Source organism: Sus scrofa, chromosome 8, assembly GCF_000003025.6.
Source record: "Sus scrofa isolate TJ Tabasco breed Duroc chromosome 8, Sscrofa11.1, whole genome shotgun sequence".
In the NCBI taxonomy this organism is placed as follows: Eukaryota; Metazoa; Chordata; class Mammalia; order Artiodactyla; family Suidae; genus Sus; species Sus scrofa.
Window position 1 is genome coordinate 18,919,273 of NC_010450.4, and position 8,906 is coordinate 18,928,178.

The following is an 8,906-nucleotide window of genomic DNA, read 5'->3' on the forward strand; positions in this document are numbered from 1 at the left end:
GGACCGGGGTTGGGGATGGGGGGAGAAAACAATTTTCTAGAGAGAGAGAGAGGGTGGCTGCCACACAAATGGCCGGAGCTAGTCAAATATTTATTGTCCATGAGGCTGTCCTTGGGCACAGTGGATGTTGATTTTTATCATTCCCCCTCATCCCAGGTCATGGCATTTATCTAATGATGTGCCTTTCCCTGTCGGAGGCAGTCGCTCCAGCCTGGCCATGACCGTGACAGCCAAGAGAACCTTTCACAGTTTGAGAATAGCTTCTCTGAGCCAGGTTTTTCTCTGCAACTGGCAGCTGCCGTGAGACAGGAGATTCAAGAGCACAAGATATAAAGCCAGACCAAAGGGTTTTACTGCCCCTTCGAGAGGAAGATGATTGGCACTGGTCCTTGCCTTCTACCCAAGCTGAGATTCCTTTCACTGCCCAGACCCTTGTGGGGTCCTGAGCTGCGGTGGCCCACCTGGTCTGGGGGCAGGCAGGGGCGTTTACCTGAACCCCCACCCATGGTCTGTGGGTGTGTTTGAGCAAATATTTCCAAGGATGGCAGGAATCTGCTTGTTTGTATTACATCTGTGGGAACAGCAATTGTCAGCCCTTGGTGACAGTGATTATAATGCTTTGACCTCATTCAGTCACCAAAGGGCAGATTTCTCTTTGTTCTCTAAGGGGAACACAACCTGGCAAGTAAACATGATTTCTGAAGAGAGAGTGTCAACAAGGATGTTTACGAGCTTATCACACTCCTGATATTCCACTGAGTAGCTTCCCTTTGCGGGGAGAGGCACATCTGTGCCCCTAATATGCCCGCATGTGACCCTGTGGTTGCCATTTATTAACACTGTTCCCATGAGACAGGAAAGATAATCTTAAGGTGATAAGAGAGAGTCTGAGGAAGATGTGCTTTAACTTGCAGGGTCATTTATTCACTCAACAAATATGTCCCAAGCTTGTCCTATACGTTGATCTAGGCAGTGGGTGTGACAACAAGGCTAAGATTTGCTTCTCTGTCCTCGAGGCTCCTAGTCTTGTAGCTGACTTGCCCACGCAGCTGAACACTGCAAAAACATGGAGAAATAGTCCAGAGTTGGGCTCTTCCACTAGAATGCATCATATAGCCAGCCTCTTTAGGAACTGGAAGTGAACCACGAAAACTAGATCCTTTTGGCACGCTTCTAATGGTCAAAATGGCAAACTTTATGTTCTATACACTTTACCATAATACCAAAAAAAAAAAAAAAAAAAAAAAAGGGTTTTAAAGCCTTGAAAAAAATTTTAAAAACACCCCAAAAGAAAAACCAGGTCCCTTTGGAAAGCTGGGAGAGGGCAGTCAAAGCTAACAAAGACAGAAAGCACAAATTGGTGAGTTTACCCACCAAATCCCAGTACATTTGAAAAAGAAACAGCAATGACTTCTTACCAAGGTGAAGGGAAGTTGTAAGTGGACCAAAAAAAAAAAAAAAAAAAAATCCCCCCAATTTTAAAAAGGGAGCAGTGACCATGGGAGCTGGGGCCCCTTCCCCTCTCTGTGACTTGGTGTTCTCGACTATACGATGAGGAGATAGGACCAGATGACCTCGAAGGTCTGTGACTCCATGAAATTAAGCCAAATTTTACATTTGGGTGGAACTCAGTGCAAGAAGTTAGTGAGGGTGCTGTTAATATCGTCAAAGAAAGATGACTGTGCCATAAGGTGTTACGGAGAGGAGGAATCTTAGATATCTGCATCCCTTATTATACAAGAAGAAATAGAGGCCCAGAGTGATAAAGCACTGTGCCCAAGGTCATTTAGGGACAAAGCTGTGGCCAGAATCCAGAACTTCCAATCTCCATGCTCTGACTCCTTCAGAAGGTTCTAGAACTAATATTTGAGATTCCTGAAGAGCAGAGTTTTTGTTGTCTATTGCTATGCAACAAACCATAGTAGGTGCTTAATAAATGCATCTTGAGCTTTACTTAGATACCATTCTTCTCAATAATAGTATGAACTAGCATTTATTGAGCATTTGCCATATGCCAGGCACTTTGATAAGTACTTGACATGTGTCACCTCATCTGCTCTTTACAAAACTGTAAAATTATCTGTAATCATCCCAGGCCTGATATTCAGCAGGTAAAAGCCAGAAGGGCCCTATGAGCTGTTGAAAGTATACGATACTTCCATACGGGTTGGGAAATAACAGGAGCTCTGTGCCCCTGGACCAAACCTCTTACCCTCACATCTCTTGCCCACTGAAGAGCCCAGCCCAGGAGAGACCCATGTAGGCACAGCCAGGGATCCCCCATCACGTCTGAGGCCCTGTAGGCTTCCCCCACCATGGCTCCCATCCCCATGAGTCTCCCTGGTCTAAGCTGCTGCATCCCGAGGGGGTAGACAGAGCCTGATAGTTGTGCTGGTACTTCAGCGAGTACGTGCTTGGTGCCCATCTCGTCAGGAATCTTCAAGAATGAAGGAACGAATCTTCAAGAGCTAACCTGCTGGAGTCTCTCTCCTGTGGCCACTTGGATTGGCAGCTTCTGCAGGAGTTGTTATATATAGATATATATATTAAATATATATATGTACGTGTGTGTGTGTGTGTGTGTGTGTATACACATATATATTTTTTGATTTTAGGGCCTCACCCGTGGCATATGAAAACTCCCAGGCTAGGGGTTGAACCTGAGCTGCAACTGCCGGCCTACACCACAGCCAATGTAACGCCAGATCCAAACCGTGTCTGTGACCTACACCACAGCTCACGGTAACCCTGAGCAAGGCCAGATGTTTAACCTACATCCTCATGCTAATTGGATTTGTCACCACTGAGCCATGACGGGAGCTCCCTCTTCACTCATTCTTATTCCTTTTCAGGCCATTTCAGTGTCCTTAGACCCACTGCTGTTTCTGGAATCACTGCCAGGTGCATGAGATCAGCCCTTCCCTCCAGCCGTTCCGTGAACTCTGCAGCTGGAGAGATTCTGGAACTGTGGTTCCCGTGTGATGAACGCCTTCTTAGTCTCAAGGAGCTACGGCCAAGGCCTTTCCCAGGAAGTGCAATTTGGAGCTTTTCTCTCCCTGGGGGCTCCGGCTCTGTTCTAGGTGTGTGAGATGGCCATCGGCTTTGCTTTCGAACATGCCTTTGAAACAGACAGTAACCTTGGTCTCAGATGCAGTGTCCTCAGACTTGGAAACTCATTGGACCAAAAATGTCTACAACTTATTTTTCCCCTTAGATTTTCTTTTTTTTTTTTATTGATTTTCCATTTTTAGCACAAGATTGATCACCAGCAAAATACCAATTTACATACAGATTCTGCTAAACTCAGCATCCTGTATACTTGGGACTTTTTCATCCATAAACCAATTTTTTAAAGAGAGAGATTCTATTATCAGAAGTGTCCCTGATGACAGTCAAGATGGCCTGGAGAGAGCAAACTCAGGAGGCCCACAGCCGGGTGGGGACGAGCTCAGCTGATTTGTGAGCATAATAACCATGAAGCCAAGGTCATAGTTTGATACCTACATGGGCAGGTTCATCTTCTGCTTACCTCTCTGGCCATAAGCCTAGGTTGGAAACCTTGCCTTACAAGTTCTTTCCATACAACTCTCTGAATACCTACTGTGCACCAGGTGTTGTTTGGGGGCTAGGGATGGAGCAGGCGACAAGAAGGACATAGACCTTTGCTCTGTAACGTCTACAGCACTGTGGTGAAGCAGATACCAAACAGCAAAGTGTTATTTACATAGCAAGGTGATAAGTGCTATGAAAGAAAAATACAGGGATGCTTTGAGAGCATATGATAGGGAAGCTAAGATAAGTGTCATTTACAGAAAGACCTGGGGGGAGTTCCCACTGTGGCGCTGTAGGTTAATGACCTGACTTACCTCTGTGGAGGTGCCAGTTCGATCCCTGGCCTGGCCCAGTGGGTTAAGGATCTGGTATTGCTGCAGCTGCAGTGTAGGTTGCAGCTCTGGCTTGGATTCGATCCCTGGCCCAGGAACTTCGGTATGCTGAGGGATGGCTGAAAAAGAAAAAAGTGAAAAATTAAATAATTAAATAAATAAAGCAAGCCCTGGGTGTGTGTGTAAAAGTCAGCTAGGCAAGAGGATGGGCTAAAAGGCAATGCCACCCACACAGAGAGAACCACACTTTGGAAGTTTTGCTTTGTGGCCCTTGGTTCTGCCTCTAAAACATCCTCCCTTTTCCACGTGGCACGACTTGGATTTGCATTTGAACAGACTTTTCAGCCTGCTGTGCATCCTTAAATGATTGGGAGTCCACAAAGTCTCTTCATTTTCTATTTCCTCTGTTCCTTTTAGTGAAAGCTGCATAGTTAAAAAAAAAAAAAAAAAACACTTTGTGGGTTTTTTGTTTTTTGTTTTTTTGTTTTTTTTGCTTGTGTGCATCAGTACATAATCTACTGTATTGGACAAAAACCACCCTTACAGATCTCATTGATTCAGGCCCTTCTCTCTCTTGGGCCCTTATGTGGCTATTGTCAGACAATCCCATCAAGATTCGCCAAAGCCTTATTGTTTAATGAAGAAGTTCTACGAGATACACACTAAGATCCTTGGAGGATTTTATCCTCCCGGAAGAATCTCTGGGGTAGCACCCTAGATCTTTCTGAGAGTTAAACCAAAGATATTATAGCTACTTCTTCCATCTTCTTTTTTCCAGAAGCCACTTCTTACTGTGGGACACCTTCTGGCTGAGAAGACTCTTCTAGAACTTTCATATAGTCTGCAGGTTAAACTGGAAAATTTAAGGATTTATTATTCCATCTCATTCCTCTGTCTTCTTGGTACAGACATCTAGAAGAAGCCTGCTGCACCCTCAATACTCCGCCTGGAAGTCAAGTTTCCTAGATGTATTTTCTATTTTATACCTTATCAGAGGAAACGGGTTTTGCTGAAATTCTTCCTCTATATAATAAGGACCTCCCTTCCTTCTATTGCTGATAACATGTCCCTCGGTTTCCTTTAAACCCCCATCAGCACTCTCCTTGAGGCCTCTCCAGTCTGCCCTTATTACCCTCGCAAGGGACTTCTGGAACCCACCTGCCTCTGGGTCCCAAAGCTAACGTCACATATTTTAATTTTTTGTTACAACAACCCCCACTCCCCGATTTCAAATTTTCTGTTTCTATTGCTGCCGATTCTATTCCTATTGCTTCCAAACGTAGTGGCATAAAATACCATGCCACCAGAGTCTCGGGGTCAGGAATTCAGTAAGGGCATAATAGGGGTCTCTTTTCTCCAGCTGGTCTGGAGCCTCAGCTGGAAATACTTGAAGGTTGAGAGTGACTCCATGAATGGGAGTTTGGATCATCTGGAAGCTTCTTCCATCATCTGTCTAGCACGGGGGCTGGGAGAACTCAAAGGCCAGGACTTTTAACTGGAGGACCAACCTGCGGCAATTCCACGCTATTTAGTCCTTCATAGCATGGCAGCCTCGGGAGGGTCAGCCTTCTCACGTGGCAGCATGGCTCCAAGTGCAAGGGCTCTGGTAAACAAGGCAGGAGCTGCACTGCCTTCTATGACTCAGCCTCAGGAGTCATGTATGGTCATGTCTGCCATATTCCACTGGCTGTAAGGATGTCACCGCCCATTTGGATACCAAAAGAAGGAACGCAGATGCTTCCTCTTGGTGGGAGAGTGGCAGGTCCCATTGTCAAGGAGTACGCGGGATGTGAGGTTTTTTGAGGCCATCTTTGGAAAATGCGATCTGCCACATCCAGGAAGGTCATTACTGATGAAGCAGAACGGGAGCTCGGTTTTGAAGCCCGGACCTCTGTTCTTTTTGCTGTACCATGCTGATGAGTCAATAGCATTATTTGCATGAATGAAAGTCCTTATGTCATTTAAAAGAAAAGTTGAAACATAAGGCAAGACGCCAAATTCAGTCTCAATTGAATATTCTCTATATCGCAAATGCCGCATAAATATATGTTTTCCATAGCTCTTGCACAGCAAACAGCTGCATTTATTTGCGTCCAAAAACATGGAAAAATTCCAAACTATAAGCAAAAGGAACTTGAGAAAACCACTCAAACTTCTAGAAGTGTAAATCTATATAAAGAGAGTGGTAAGGTTGATTAAAGCAGGTGCTGAGCCCCCCTAGTTGGAAGCGCTCCACTTAAAAACAACCCCCTTCCTGTATAATGATGTCATTCTCTAGGTATGGCTGCTATATTTGTCTAAGCAGCCAAATGCCTGTTCAGCATTCTTTTTTTTTTTTTTTTTTTGGTCTTTTTTGCCATTTCTTGGGCCGCTCCTGCGGCATATGGAGGTTCCCAGGCTAGGGGTCTAATCAGAGCTGTAGCCACCGGTCTACGCCGGAGCCCCAGCAGCACGGGATCCAAGCCGCATGCGCAACCTACACCACAGCTCACGGCAACGCTGGATCCTTGACCCACTGAGCAAGGCGAGGGATCGAACCTGCAACCTCATGGTTCCACTGAGCCACGACGGGAACTCTGTGTTCAGCATTCTGGATCCACGCCCCCTCCCACCTCCAACACACCCAACTCAGGCTCTCGCCTTGTCTTTCTCTCTCTCTGTATGCACATACTCACACACACAAGCACACACAAACTTTCCTGCATCCCCTTGAAGCCCTTTAGGGTTCCTGAGATCCTCGACAGAAAAGGCATATTCTCTGTAGCTAAGAATTAGCTTGGACATAAGTCAGGGCACATACCCCTGCGGACATCCATGAAGTCTATTTTACTCCACGTGAATTCCTTCCTTTTGCCCCACGAATAAAGACTTCATCCGGAAGAAGAATGGGACCAAAGAACCTTATAAAACTGCTCACCCCTCTTCCCCCTTGATCGTATTCTATCTCTGGTCTGGGAATCTGAAAATGTCAGGAATGTATTGTTCCCTACGATTTAGCATTAGCAAGAGGGCTTTTTGAAAGGATTCTATTACATCTTTATGTCTTTGCCCATAAACTAGGTCTTCTCTGAGAACTCACTTCCAATTTGATTTGCAGCGAAAATCCCTACAGTTGTGGTAAGGATTTTAAGAGCTAAGGAAGGGAAAGACCATTCGGGGCTTGCTGTGTCCATAGCAACATGCTAGGTGCTGTTTTAGACCTATGTGCCTCGGACGGTGTGGTACAAAAGAGATCAAGATGTGTCCTGTGTGTAGATGGGGTGGGGGGCCCAGCAAAGAGGAGGTGATGGAAGAGAAGAAGGGGCAGAATCAGGCGAGGTGGACACAAGCTGGTTTGGAAGGATGCCTAGAAATTCCAGCAGAATGGATGATATGTGTAAAGGAAGCAGGCTTGGTATTTAGATCCTGGACTTCTCTCCCTTTCTTTCTTTCTTTCTTTCTTTTTTTTTTTTTTTCATTTTTCCCATTTATTTATTTTATTTTTCTATTTTCATTTATTCATTTTTTTGGCCGTGCCTGCAGCATGTGGAAGTTCTCAGGCCAGCGTGGGTTGCTGCTGAGCCACAGCAGCAACCCACGCTGCTGCAGTGACAATGCCCAATCCTTAACCTGCTGTGCCATAGGGGAACTCCTATTTTATTTTTTCATTTTTATTTTTGGCTGCAGTGTGCAGTGGCTTGATGTGGGGTCTCACTTCCCAGACTGGGGCCTGAACCCCAGCCGCAGTGGTGAAAGTGTCGAGTCCCAACCACTAGACCGCCAGGGAGCACCCTCTCTCCCTTTCTTAATGAACTCCCTGACGCCTCATCACTGCCTGTGTGGGAATCTGACCATTACTGGGTGACCCAGGACTCTCATCTCAGCTCCTACTGCTCTGATTCTTTCTCTCACTGCTCCAATTACGCTGGCCAGTCTCCCACCTCAGTGCCCTGGCAATTATTGTTCTTCCTGCTTTGAAGGCTCTTCCAAAACTGTGAGAGAATAAATTGCTGTGGTATTCGGTCCCCCGGTTAGAGGGACATGGTTGTGGCAGCCCCAGCAAACTAATATAGACGTGCCATGGTCTGCACAGAACAGGGAGGTTTTTCTGTCCTTCCCTTATGTGTCTGGGAGCCGAACTGGGTCCCGCAAGCAAGGAAGGCAAGGACCAAGAGGAGAGGGTTGCTCTCCACCTTAGCGAGCTGGTCAGCAGAAACCCTTTTGTTGGATGACACACGTGGTCAACAGTAATGATCTTGAATTATTGCCACACTTCTTCTGCCAGGTGGCTCCAGGGCTGTGCTCTTAGCTGGTCTGCTTGCCTGATTTTTTTTTTTTTAATTTTTTTTTTGTTTTTTTGTTTTTTTATGATAATAACATGATCGAATGTTTTGGGTTTATTTATTTTTTTATTTATATATTTTTTCCACTGTACAGCATGGAGACCAAGTCACCCTTACACGTATACATTTTTTTTTCCCTCCCTTTTTTCTACTGTGATATAAGGCAAGCACCCTTCCTAGCGTAGTGCTTGGCGGAAAGGCTGAGGGTGGAGAAAACCAGTCTCAACATCAGTGGTTTTCAGTCCCGCGTGCCGTGAAGATGTTTGGTCCGATTCAGCACTGGCCTGAGTGTGCTGTTTGGGGACTTCTGTGTTCTCCAAACCGACTGCCCAGCAGCCTGGCTCTGCTGATCTTCAAAAGCAGTCTGTACTCTGCTGCGCTGTTTCTCGCGTTGGCTCCCAGGGAGCGGAAACCGGTCCACAGCAGCTCATGCATGATGGTCTCAAGGATTCTTCTCGGAGTGAGCCTGAAAGAATTCTGGGTAGAGTAGGAAATTTTGCAAAGTCTCTTCTCCCTCCTAATCATTAGCCCCATCCCTACTATCATTTCCATAATCATCTTTTATAATTACTTGAAGTGGAAAGAGAGCAGGGTACCTGCTTAATGAAGAATAGATGGGGAAAAAATAGAAACTGTGAAGATAGGTGATTGAATAGCCTCTCTCAGCAATGCGCATCATCGACTGTGATTAGTGAGAGTC